A 12,530-nucleotide genomic window follows, 5' to 3' on the forward strand; every position below is an offset into this window, starting at 1 on the left:
CGGAGAACCAAGCCGGTTTTCGGAAAAGGTGACAAAGAGTTGGTCAGATTTCCGAATCTCTTTTGTCCGATGGAGATAGAAGCATAACTGTCTATGTACATCTAGTTGGTGAAATCTGAATTCTGCCTTGTTGGAAAAATTGGGGAAGAAAACTGGCAGCTCAATAGACTGATTTATATTAGACAGGGAAGCCACTTTGGGAAGGAATGACGGGTTTGGTCTAAGGGAGACTCTTATCTTTATGGAAGATCAAATATGGGGGTTTGATGGAAAGGGCTTGGATTTCGGAGACCCACCTTGCTGAAGTGATGGCTATTAAAAAGGCTGTTTTCCATGTTAGAAACTTTAGCTCACAGGTAGCTGCAGGCTCGAAGGGTGGAAGAGTGAGGGCTTGAAGAACAAAATTGAGGTCCCAGGGCATAACAGGTTGTGATACTGGGGGACGAAGCAATAGGGTACCTTTAAGGAACACTTTACATAGTCTGTGTGCCATAAGGCTAGGTTCACTGGTCACGTGGAAGTTTGATATAGCCGCCAGATGAACTTTGATGGTGGCTGAAGTGGACCCCTGATAGAACAATATAGACAAAAATTCCAAAACGGAATCAAATGGAGCCATGTAGGGATCAATGCCTCTGGAATGAGCCCAAATAGAGAATCTTTTCCATTTGCTAAAGTAGATTTTTCTAGTGGATGGTTTATGAGAGGACGACAAAATATGGACTACGTCTGGCAAAAAATTATGACATCTGACTAAGGATGGAAGTGGAGTAGTCAGGCTGTCAGCCGGAGTGTCCTCAGAGAGGGGTGGAACTGTCCCGACATGTGTGTCAGTAAGTCTGGAAGGAGTTCCAGAATCCAAGGAGTATCCACAAGGTAGGATTTAGGAAAGGGAACCATACTTGATGAGGCCAGTGTGGGGCAATCAGAATCATCCTGCTTCCCAAGGATTGCACTTTCTGAATCACCCTTGAGAGAAGGGGAAACGGAGGGAAAGCATAAAGCAGACCGGAGGGCCAATTGTGAGCTAGAGCATCCCCCTGGGGGGATCAGCGAGAAGTAGTTGCTGCATTTCGCATTGAGAGGGCTGGCAAAAAGGTCGCAGCAAGGTTGACCCCATCTGCTGAAGATTCGCTCTGCCACCAGGCGATTCAGGGACCACTCGTAGGGCATAAGAATCGCCCTGCTTAGCTTGTCCACTATCACATTGGTCTTCCCCGGGATGTGCGTTGCCACTAGAAACCTTTGGGAAGCTATTGCCCAATGCCACACGTGCATGGCCTCCCTGCATAGTGGATAAAATCGGGTTCCTCCTTGCTTGTTGAGATACCACACTATTGACATGTTGTCTGAGTGTATTGCAATAGTCCCTAGAGGGAGGACTTCTTAAAGTGCCTGCAATGCAAGAAGCACTGCTCTCATCTCCAGGACGTTTATGTGCAAATGTATCTCGGGCTCCTGCCACGTGCCTTGGACCATCCTGCCGAGATAATGCCCCCCCCACCCTATCTGGGAAGCGTCCGTGGTCACTGTGGCCACAGGGGAGGGTGGAACAAAGGGTTTTCCTACGTTCAATTTGTTGGTGCACAGCCACCAACAGAGGTCCTGCTTGCATTTGTCTGTCATTAGGATTGGATGGGATAGCGGAAGTCTTTGGAGAGACCACTGGACAAAGAGAAGCCATTGACGAATTCTCCTGTGTAATCTCGCTAACGGGACCAACATGATAGTAGCTGCCATGGGCCCTAAGAGTTGAAGAATCAGTCTTGCCTTCGCATGTCTCAGAGGCAACAGCATGAGAATTTGTTGTTGCAACCCCGTGATTCTTTCTTGTGGTAGGAACGCTCGCATTTGAATGGTGTCCAGCTCTGCTCCTATAAAGGTGACACGCTGTAAGGGCAACAAGGCAGATTTTCTCCAGTTTACCGTAATGCCTAATTGGTGACATAGACTGATGGTAGTGTCCCTGGTCTGAATTAGTAGATGCCTGGTGGGGGCGGTGAGGAGCCAGTCATCCAGGTACGGAAACACCTGGAATCCTTGACGTCTCAAGTGAGCCGTCACCACTGCCGTACACTTGGTGAACACCCTGGGGGCTGTGGTGAGACCAAAGGGCAGGGCTCGAAACTGGAAATGTCTGGCTCCCAGCCGGAAGTGTAGATGACACCTAGATGCCCTGTCCATTTTGATATGGTAGTAAGCATCCTTCAGGTCGATGGAGCACATCCATACTTCCTTTCCCAACAATGGGAGAATAGATTGTAGGGTGACCATATGGAATTTGGACTTGTGTACGTAATGGTTGAGTTGACTGAGATCTAGTATGGGTCTCAGCTCCCCTGTTCTTTTCGGCACCAAAAAGAATCTTGAGTAAGTCCCTAATCCGATCTGGTCTGAGGGGACTGGTTGGATGACTCCTTTTTCTAGCAGCTAAGATACCTCTGAGGCTGCTTGATCCCTTTGACTGGGTGGAATGTCTGGAATTCTTCTGATGGGAGGGGGTACTGAAGAGAATGGAATGGTGTAACCCCCGGAAATTATCCTTAATACCCATCGGTCCTGGGTGATGTTTTCCCAGGTTTCCGGATACAAGGAAATTCGACCCCCGACTGGCTCCGGATAAGCACAGTCGGGCACACCCTCAGGAATGAGAGTATGGAGAGCCACGAAAAGAGTCGCAGTCCCCAGAATTGCGAGGGCCCCCTCTGCCTCTGGGGCAACGTCTCCCTGAATAACTCTCCCCTCCCCTGCCTTGGGAGGGGGTTTCACCTTGTGCGGCAGGAAAAAACCTTTGTGATTTCTTGAACCACATCTTTCCCCCTCGCTGAGCCTTGGGATAAGGCCTAGATGGGAGGGAAAAACGGACCCCTACAGCAGACAGGATCTTTCCCTCTTGCTCGCACCTGGTGAGAGTGTCTTTCACTTTGGTCCCAAACAAGGAGGAACCATCAAAAGGGGCATCAGTGAAGGAAGACTTGAAGGCCTCCGCAAAGTGACACAGGTGCAGCCAGGCTTGCCTTCTAAAGGCTACACCTGAGCTGGCCGCCCTACTCACTCCCTCGGCCGCATACGAAATGAGTCACTTGGACGAGTTTGCGATGGAGTTGAGGGTAGAAACCTGTGCGTTGACTGTCTGAGCCACCGCTTCAGGTATGTTACCCGCAAAAATATCTCCCGACTCCTTAAGGAGATCTCTCTGGAGCCGAGTGAAATGAGATAAGTAATTCAGCGACCTTAAGGTGAAGGTGGTTGAAGACAAGGTACGCTTCCCATACCGGTCCATAGTCCTAGACTCCTTGTTAGGAGGATGGACTGAAGAGGAAGACTCTGCAATGTCCTTCTGGGTGGCTGCCGCCACCACCATGGCATCTACCGGGACTCCCTTTGTCAGAAATTCTTTTCCGTGGGGGGCGGAGAGAAATTTGTTGGGGCGCCAAGGTACTGGCTCCACAGAATCAGGGTTTTCCCACGCCCTTTGACAAATAAGGTCAAGAAATTCATCGAAAGGTGGAAACACCCAGGAGGCGGAAGGTTGAGCACCAAAAGCCTTAATGAATACTGACTCCTCTTCGGAAGGGGTTTTGGAAGGCCAGTTTCCTCTTTGTTTCAGTATCTCCAGGATATCAGAGAAGGAAACATCATCAGAGAAAGACTTGGGGGACCCTTCCGATTCCTAGAGGTCAGTATTGGAAGCGAGAGACTCATCCTGGGAGTCTATGTGCTTCCTCTTGCACAATTTCTTTCTGGGAGGTTCCTCAGGCACAGGCTCTGAGGGACCTTCAAAAAGTGGGGGACCGCTCGTGGGGGTATCCTTAGGGCATGGCGCTCTGCTGTCCAAGAATAGGTGGGTGTCAGAAGCTCTCGCCAGAGTGGTAGGGGATGGAATGACCGACCCGAGTGACGTAGCTGACAACCTGGCCAGCGCGCTCCCGCATGGCCTCGAAGGCGGGTCCCCCCAAGTCCGAGGACCGACCAGCCTCCAAGGCCATCACTGGGACCGGGGTCCCCCTAGCCGATGCACCGAGTGGGAGACTCGCAACCGAAAGATGTCCCGATGCATCCCCTTCGAGACCAGAGTCTCAAAACCTGTGGACGGAACCGACACGGTTGGAGCCGAGGACGGCACCGATAAACCCAGAGGGGGTATCGGAGCCGGCGCAGGAACATCACTCAGAGCGGAACGTGCCGGCTCCGACAGCAAGGATGTGCTCGGAGGAGGAATCGATGAAACAACCATAGGAATTGGCTCCAGAGCCGACTGGGTTGGAGCCGAAAACAATTAAGCCAACACCGGTGACTGCAGGAGCCTCTGCACCACCTTATCCACATCCAAATCGGAAAGTCTGGAGGATTTGGAGGAGATGGATGGAGACTGAGACCTCTTATCTGGTGACCCATGCCTCACACTCGGCAACCGGCTCTGAATAGGTTCAAGAATGATCGGAGTGGACGCTGATTCACTTAATACAGACACCTCCTGTGGCCCCGAAGACAGTGGAGCCGAGGAAGCAGTATCCAATATGGTAATCTTCTCCGGAGGCTCCGAAGATGCCGATAGAGCCGGAGACCTTTTCTTGGACTTGGAGGACTTAGATTTCGACTGGGAGCTGGGAGCCGAATCTATAGCCTCCTCGAAAGATGGTTTAAGCAGTCCCTTTAAAATCAATTTGTTTTTCCTCTCTTGGAGCACCCTAGGACTGAAGGCGTGGCAAAAGCTACACGACTCCTGTAAATGGATGGCTCCAAGACAGTAAACACAGACAGAGTTTCCATCCGTGATGGACATTTTATATCCGCACTTTGAACACTTTTTAAAGCCAGAAGGCTTACGTTCTTACTGATCTTTAGACATATCCAAAGAGTTAACAACTTCCAATGGGTGCAAAGCACACAGCGTAACTACAGTTAACAACTATCAAAAAGGGCGGGAAGCCCACAACTTAGACAGCAGACAGTACCACAGAGAAGAGCGAAGCTCTTAACCAACAAACAATAGCAATGAGAACCTCTAACTTAAAACGGTTATCAAAAAAAATACATAATAAGTAACAGACGAACTACTCACTAAGGGAGGACTAGGTCCTCTAACTAAAACGGGCCTAGCCCGTGGGAACTGTTAGGGATACCACAAAAAACACTACTAAACACACAAACACAACTACCGCAGCAAAAGTAGCTATTAAAATAGCTTTTTAAGTATAAAGCAACCAATTTCTCAAGAGAAATAAGTCAAAAAAGGGTACTTAGCCACAGCCAAGCGAGACCACGTCCGAGCTCTACAAGCAGCAAACGAGATCTGGGAATGCGAGGCAGTGTACTATGGGATACCCTCTTAGCCCAGCCAATCAGAGACTTTTGAGCTAGTAAATAGGCCGAGTCGGAGCCAATATTCAGCTCCGAACCCCATGGGTAAGAATGTAGGCGAGATAGGACTACATAACATCTTCAGTTAAAGAAAAGACTGCATTTGTTTCATCAGCATTGCTATTTACAGCATTTACTACTTTGCTCATATTTACAATCATAACTTGTTGAGTTATTGAAACTCTTTGCAACCTGCAGCATATAAAACAATTCCAAGTTGTCATTATTATTATTACCTCTAAAACTACCAACACAGGATGTATTAACCAATTTAGCAATTTGGTCCCAGATCATGAATATTTTGTGAATATGTCCTACCAATTATGGGCAGTGCCAACTTTTGTTTTTGTCTTTTACTATTAACACTGGGTTATTTGAAACCACACATACAAACTGTGGTGCCACTTTAACAAACATTTTGAAATTTGAAGGCAATATTGTCTATTTACAGAACATTTTGTTCAATTTACAAATTTAGATACATTAGTACTAAATGTATTTATTTATTTATTTTACATTTGTTAACCGGGAAATTCCGACTGGACCAGGACTATTTTCAGCAGAGGCCTGGGGAGAAAAGATCCAGTAATTAGTTGTACAAAAACAGTACAGCAAATATAATACACGCAGTTAGTTGATCCATGGAAACTCAGTCTTGCATTATCTGAAACGTGGTGTTCCAGCACTATCTAAAACTTGATGTTACATCTCTTTACATCGTTAATGTCTTTCCAGCTGCCATCTGCATAGTTATTTTTACAGACTTTGTTTCTCAATAACATACGCCTTTACATGGATGCCAATATCTAAGCTATGCCAGCACACTTATTACTTCTTAATTTTCAGCATTTTATACTATTTCTAAATGAACCCTTTATATTTCATATCATTCTTGTAGCTTTTTATTCAAGCTAATAATCATGCTAACAACAGTTTAAATGGAGACAGAACACTATTTTCTTTCAGATTCTTCATCAGAATCTTCATTCTCATCAGAGGAATCTTGCTCCCTATGCCTTTTAACAATGGCAGAAGACCAAGGAGAAGTTGAAACAGAACCCCCCCTGAGGAGGCTTCAGAAACATGAAGTCATTAAACAGGCTTTGAGTGAAGTTTTGCCTTTCACTCTGAAGATGTTTAGGGGCAGGAGAAATATACTTGTTTTTTTGCTTCTTTTTAAGGGGACATCAGCCTTACAGATTTTAAGAGGCTCTGACCCCTGATGACATTCAATTACTGTAGTCAGTATCTACTCCCTCACCAAAATCTGAGGAACACTCCTAGGCCCTCTGGTAATTATCAGCAGCAGTTCTCCATGTACATCCAAAGTGAATGTCTGCAAGGCATCTATGGACGTGCGTGAAGCCGGATCCATGCAGGTCTCTGACGCTGTCATGACAAGGGAATCCAACAGAGAAACTGGGCAGTCCTCAGGGCTTTCACTATTCTCAAGAGAGACGTCCATGAAGATGGCACAGCGGAAGTATCAGACTGAGTTTTCTTGATCTTCTTCGCTGACCCTTCAGCCAGGAATATCCTTCAATGGTGTCATTAGCCAACAGCTTAAGACGTTGATTTTCTAAATAAATAGCTAAGGAGGAAGGCCGACTACACAATGTCTTAGGGGCAAATGCTTGGCAAATAACACAAAATGTATGGTCGTGGGAAGCACCCAAGCAAAATAAACACTGCTTGTGATGATCTTTATAGGAAATCTGTTTCCAGCACAAGCATTTTCCCTTTTTGGATAACATGAAACCAACAAAGTAAAAAAAAAAAAAAAAAAAAAAAGAGATAAAAATAAAAAAAAATCCCAGTGGAGCACTTATCTGGAAGTGGCTTGTTAACCAGCAGATGAGCAAGCATTCAGACTGACAGTCAAAGATGGCATTCAGACTCACAGTAAAGAAGTTCTGGGGATGGTACATCTGGCCATCACCTTTATGCCCTATGCCATGCACAGGGAGTATATATGTGATGTACAACGTACCCATTACAACCTAAAGGCTTTGGTATACTGTCCAGATGTCGGGCTGCCCTAGGCAGGGGACCCCTATTGTAAAGAATACTGCAACAGTGATAGGGAAGGACATCCTATTTTTCTCTTTTTGCATATCCTCTTCTTGGGTGTATTCAGAATGTTGGTTGCTCCTTAATCTATCCCTCATCAGATACCTCTTCATGCACTTATTTCTTGAGGATTTTAAGTAATTGTTGCTGTTGCCCTGATTTGGCAGTCTCCTGCTTCCATGATTTTTAAGTTAAACTGTGCTTCTCCTTTGGACTTGAAAATATTTAGCAGCACTGCAGGGAGTTCAGGGTTCCAACTTTGTTGGTTGCCAGGTTCCTACATGTCATCTGTTAGGTTTCCACAACAGTAAAGGCTTGTGTATTTACATAATGCTTTTGTTTACAGGTCAGTCCAACTGAGTTGTGGTAGACCCTTTTCAGTGCAGGACCAGGGAGAAAATCTCCGGTTACAAAACAGGCAGTTTTCTATACTAGAGAAAAATACAAAGATTAAATATACAGTATGGACAGAAAATAACAGACAGCTATAGCAGAGAAACTCTACAATCAGTAAAATAAACAATCACTGCATATCAATACATGAAAAAATGACATACATAGTGAGGTTTAAAATGTCAACTTAGAACATTTACACTTGCAGGTAAGGAGAAATGTGAGGTAGTAAGCATAGAGGCGGTGATGAATAGGCGAGTTGTGTGTATATTTGCTAACTAATATAAATAAAGGTGTAGTGATGTTAAGATAGATGTGGAAGGTAGAATGATTTGGAATTTTGCTGGAGGGGAAAAAATCTCGGGGGGGGGGTGAGTACAGAAAGCAGAAGTTGTCAGTAAAGGCAAAGTGATAGAAAACAGTAGATTTATACTGAGAACTTAGTTTGTTGAGTGGTAATGCAGGTGTGTACCAGATGAGGTATTAGTCTAAGGAGGTGGAAGAGCAGAGCCAAATGTTGCTTTAGAAACTCTTTCTCTGCCTTACCTTACAAAGGGGTCCTGGGATACTCCATGTGAGGAGGAGGTTTCTGGCTGTGCTTGTGAGGCAGGAAATCCCACTCCATTTAGTTTGCTCTAACTTGGGAGACATTCCCTATTAGGAAATAAAACTACTAGCCTCCCTCTGCTCAGTCTCCCATGTTCAGAAGGTCAACTGCTTCCTGGTCTACTGGCATTACTTTGGAGCATTTTCCACATTCCAAATACCAGCTACCAGGCATATTCTTAATTATTAATGAATAATGTAGGCTTTAGTAAAATGCAAAATGCTGTTTCCTTTATAACATTTACTGCATCTTATAATAATATATTTCATAGGTATCATGCATTTCTACTGCTTCACAAATTTATAGTAAAAGCTTAACTGATTGCATCTAGTCCTACTACTTTGATTGACGTAACATTATAATGCAAATATATACCAAATGCGATAATGAATTACTGGTTGTACTGATTTCTAAAGCCATTAATTGTTCTGTTACTCTCACATCTTCAATGAGGCATATGGGCTGCCAGTCAGCATTCTAAACTTAAAGTGCTGAACCATTACTATTTGGGGTTCTCCACTGTTCTAATCTGCTCTAGAGGATCTGTGTTAAGAATGACTTATGCCTACTTGTTTATTGCAGACTATTCCATTTTACTGAATTCATTCTCACTCTTATTCCATTTTACTGAATTCATTCTCACTCTTATTCCATTTTACTGAATTCATTCTCACGCTTAGTCTTGCATTAATGTATTTTAAGGCTGGGACATTAAAGTGGTGCATGGCTCTTTAAAGGTAACATTTATGGTGTTCTATTCACATGGTAGCAAAGTGTGATGTATATGTACAGGTGGTATGTCACAATTCAACTGTAATCTGCTCCTGAACGGAGGTCGAACTGTGAGATGCCATTTCCTATACAAATGTATGGAAAATGGTTTAGTTCATTCCCGGCCCAAGAACACCTCTTAAATGGAGGAAAGGATGTGGTGGAGGAGGAAGGGAGGACTACTGTACATTCTTGAAACTATGGCTCACATGTCACATACAAATTTATTTGATGTTAAATCCATCTAAGAATGCAGGCTAACATGTTTCCTGTCCAGCATGCTCATTACATCATGGAGCAATAGCAGTTATGAAATGAATGTTTGTTGTCTCTGATTCTGATTAACGTTTTAGTTAGTTCACTTTAATGTGATATAAATTATAAATTAAAACATCTTACAATAGTTTCTTATCAACACCCCCAAAAGAAATAACACACAACAGTGTATACTGGTGTGTGTTTGTTTTTTTAATCCTTCTCCAGGACTTTGTCAGTGGCTCCCCTACTTGGCTCATTCAGCCAGGTGAGTCGGCGACATACATTTGTATCCATTCTCTCTGCCCAGCCCCACCAGTGCCCATGCCAAAAACTGAACTTGGGTTACCACATTTACACTATTTACAGCGTACACTTAGTCTTTAGTTGTTGGAAGGGGAGTCTTCTTCACCCTGCCCAGTGGCGGCTGGTGACTTCAAATTAAGAGACAGCTGAATGGGTGGGGCCAATGGGAAGGGGTGTGACCAACTAGAAAGGGGTGGGGCTATGCTCAAAACCAAAACAACTGGAACTGTAATTAAATACGCTGCCCTGGGTGCCAAACCGTCTTTACGAGAGTCCAATCAAGACAAAATGAAGTGTAGAAGAAAAAAAATATTTCAATGCATTGGCTACATGACAACTTACTTAATATCTAGATGGAAACACAAAGGTTGTGAGGCATGAAAAAATAAATTGCTTTTTAAATACATTACTGAAATGCCAGTCAAAATCAAGTATAAAAAAAAACAAGCAGCACTCAGCTCAAACCACTGCTCCTTGTACTGCAGTTCTAATTATAATTTATATTCAGCTTTATAAAATTACCAAGTAACATGCTGAAAGTAGCAATCTCTGTGATAGCCCCACTTGTAAAAATGTTTCTTATCCAAAAAAGACCTGCTGCCTGACAACAACTATCTACTTGTTTCATGGAGAACACATGATCAAAGTAAAAAATGAACAGAGAACAAGAAACAAGCTCAAGATAAATTGCTTAAAGGATTACTGCACAAGTTATGGACCACACATGATAGATTGGCATTCTGTTTAGTTTACGGTTATGGGTAAAGCCTGCAAAGATAAATGCAATTCTCCACCAAATGTAATGAGCTTCTGAAAATACTGTAATCCTGTCCTTTATTACAAATACTGTCATATGCATTTCAATAACTAAGGCTTATTCGTTATCTAGTTATGTAAATATTCTCTGCATGGCAACAATGAAAAGGCTTTCAATGTTGGTAATTCTTTAAAAGTATGCTTATTAAAGCTTACTTGCATCTTACAATCTCTGACAAGCTTACCTGATGGTCATTAAAGCATTGCTACTTTAATACAGAGCAACAGGGCACTGCAACAGCATGCATTTTCTGAATAACAAGAAGCATAAATCAACAGTATAAAAATATGACAGAAAATCAGAACATTCTGCAAAATCAAGGACACATAAAAAGCCACGGTCATACTTGTGGTCTACCTTGGATGGGGGAATACTCTGCACACTTACACTGCATAACTGCTCCTTGCCTTGCTTGGACACATCCAGAGCCACTACAATGGGGAGTGGAGTGCAACAAGTAGGTCACAGTTTGAAATGTCTCTGGATGACGGTGATGGCTCTGACACTCATACCTCTCAACTTCAGAGCAAGAAATCTGGACAAAGCCATAGACAGAAGTGGGACACAGGGCCAAAAATAAAGACATTTTTTAAATATTGCTCTTATAAACTTAGAAAGATAATAGAATAGTAGTAGGTCTTGCATTAGTATGAATTTTTGAAGGGTATGAAATCTGAAACCCAAATGTCTGCCATTATTTTCTAACTTCAATCTTTAATGATTTGCTACTAATTTGCCAGAAAACCACAATTTTATGAAAAACAGACCAAATATGTTATGCAAAAATATAAAATTGCCACACAGTACAGCTGTGAACCTGTCAAAGAAGGGACACATTTTTAAAATTAGTACTGTTAACTTGAGCAGCTGACAAAATAAGAGCATCTAAATGCATTTCTGAAATAAAAGTAATCTATAACTCTGATCATTACAGCTATTTATAATTGTAAACCCTCCACGTTTTCTTCCAAAATTGCCATTTTGCAGAGGGATTACTAAGGGGAGAGCAACATTTTGAGCCAAAATTGGAGACAGTTGAGAGGTTTGGATATTCCTAATTCTATAAAGCGATTTATGTACACGTACCTGTCAACCTCTTAATGCAGGAAATCTGGATACGGCCAAATATATTGGGGGAACATACAAACAGTACTAAAAAGACAGTTGATAGAATAACAGGTCTTGCTTTAGCATGCATTTTTCTGAAGGTTATGATGTCTGAAACTCGATGTCTGTCATTATTTAGTGACTTCATTCCTAAATGATTTGGCAGAAAACCACAAATTTTATGAGGAACAAACCAAAAATAAGAAGCATTCTGCAAAAGTCTAGACAGTTGAGAGGTATAGTTCAGCCGGGGCTGTCTGAGTTTGCTGCCCCCCCCCCCCCACACACACACACACAAAATCATGGTCGAATGGAGTGTCCCCCCTGCAGCCATTCCAATGTCCCATTCCTTGGTTATTTCACCCCATTTGCCATAAACACTGTAATGTGCATACTGCTTTACTTCTGCAATGGTATGGATTTCATTTGAAAGTTTTATTTTATATTTTACAGCATAAACCCTAATAGATACCTGCTAAACAAAGCAATGCAGTCTCACAATGAAAATAGACTTGGCATTAAAACTCTGCCCTTGAAACTCACATTCACTGAAACAGCATTGAAACCCACATTCAATGAAAATACATTTTGCCAGTGGCAGATAAAGATTAATTTTGGGCTGTTTTCAAATCATAGGCCCCTTGAACACGAAACATACACATGCTCTTTGATACACCTTCCTGACTGTATTAAATTATATTCCTTGTACAATACAGTACAGTTGAACTGCCCAATTCAGAACATTTCCATCATAAAAGTCTACTCAAACTTCAACAGTCCACCAGTATCAGTAAATATGCACAATCTCTGAAGTAAAAGCCATCTAAATAATTCCACATT

General features: G+C 43.0%; 1 protein-coding gene across 5 annotated transcripts in view; it reads right to left on the reverse strand.

Annotated features, from left to right (window-relative positions):
* Positions 1-12,530, reverse strand: part of FNDC3A (fibronectin type III domain containing 3A) — a 3,267,883-nt gene that overhangs the window by 548,923 nt on the left and 2,706,430 nt on the right. The window lies entirely within an intron of this gene.

Source organism: Protopterus annectens, chromosome 5.part1 (assembly GCF_019279795.1).
Source record: "Protopterus annectens isolate FY-2018-M chromosome 5.part1, PAN1.0, whole genome shotgun sequence".
Lineage (NCBI taxonomy): Eukaryota > Metazoa > Chordata > Ceratodontiformes > Protopteridae > Protopterus > Protopterus annectens.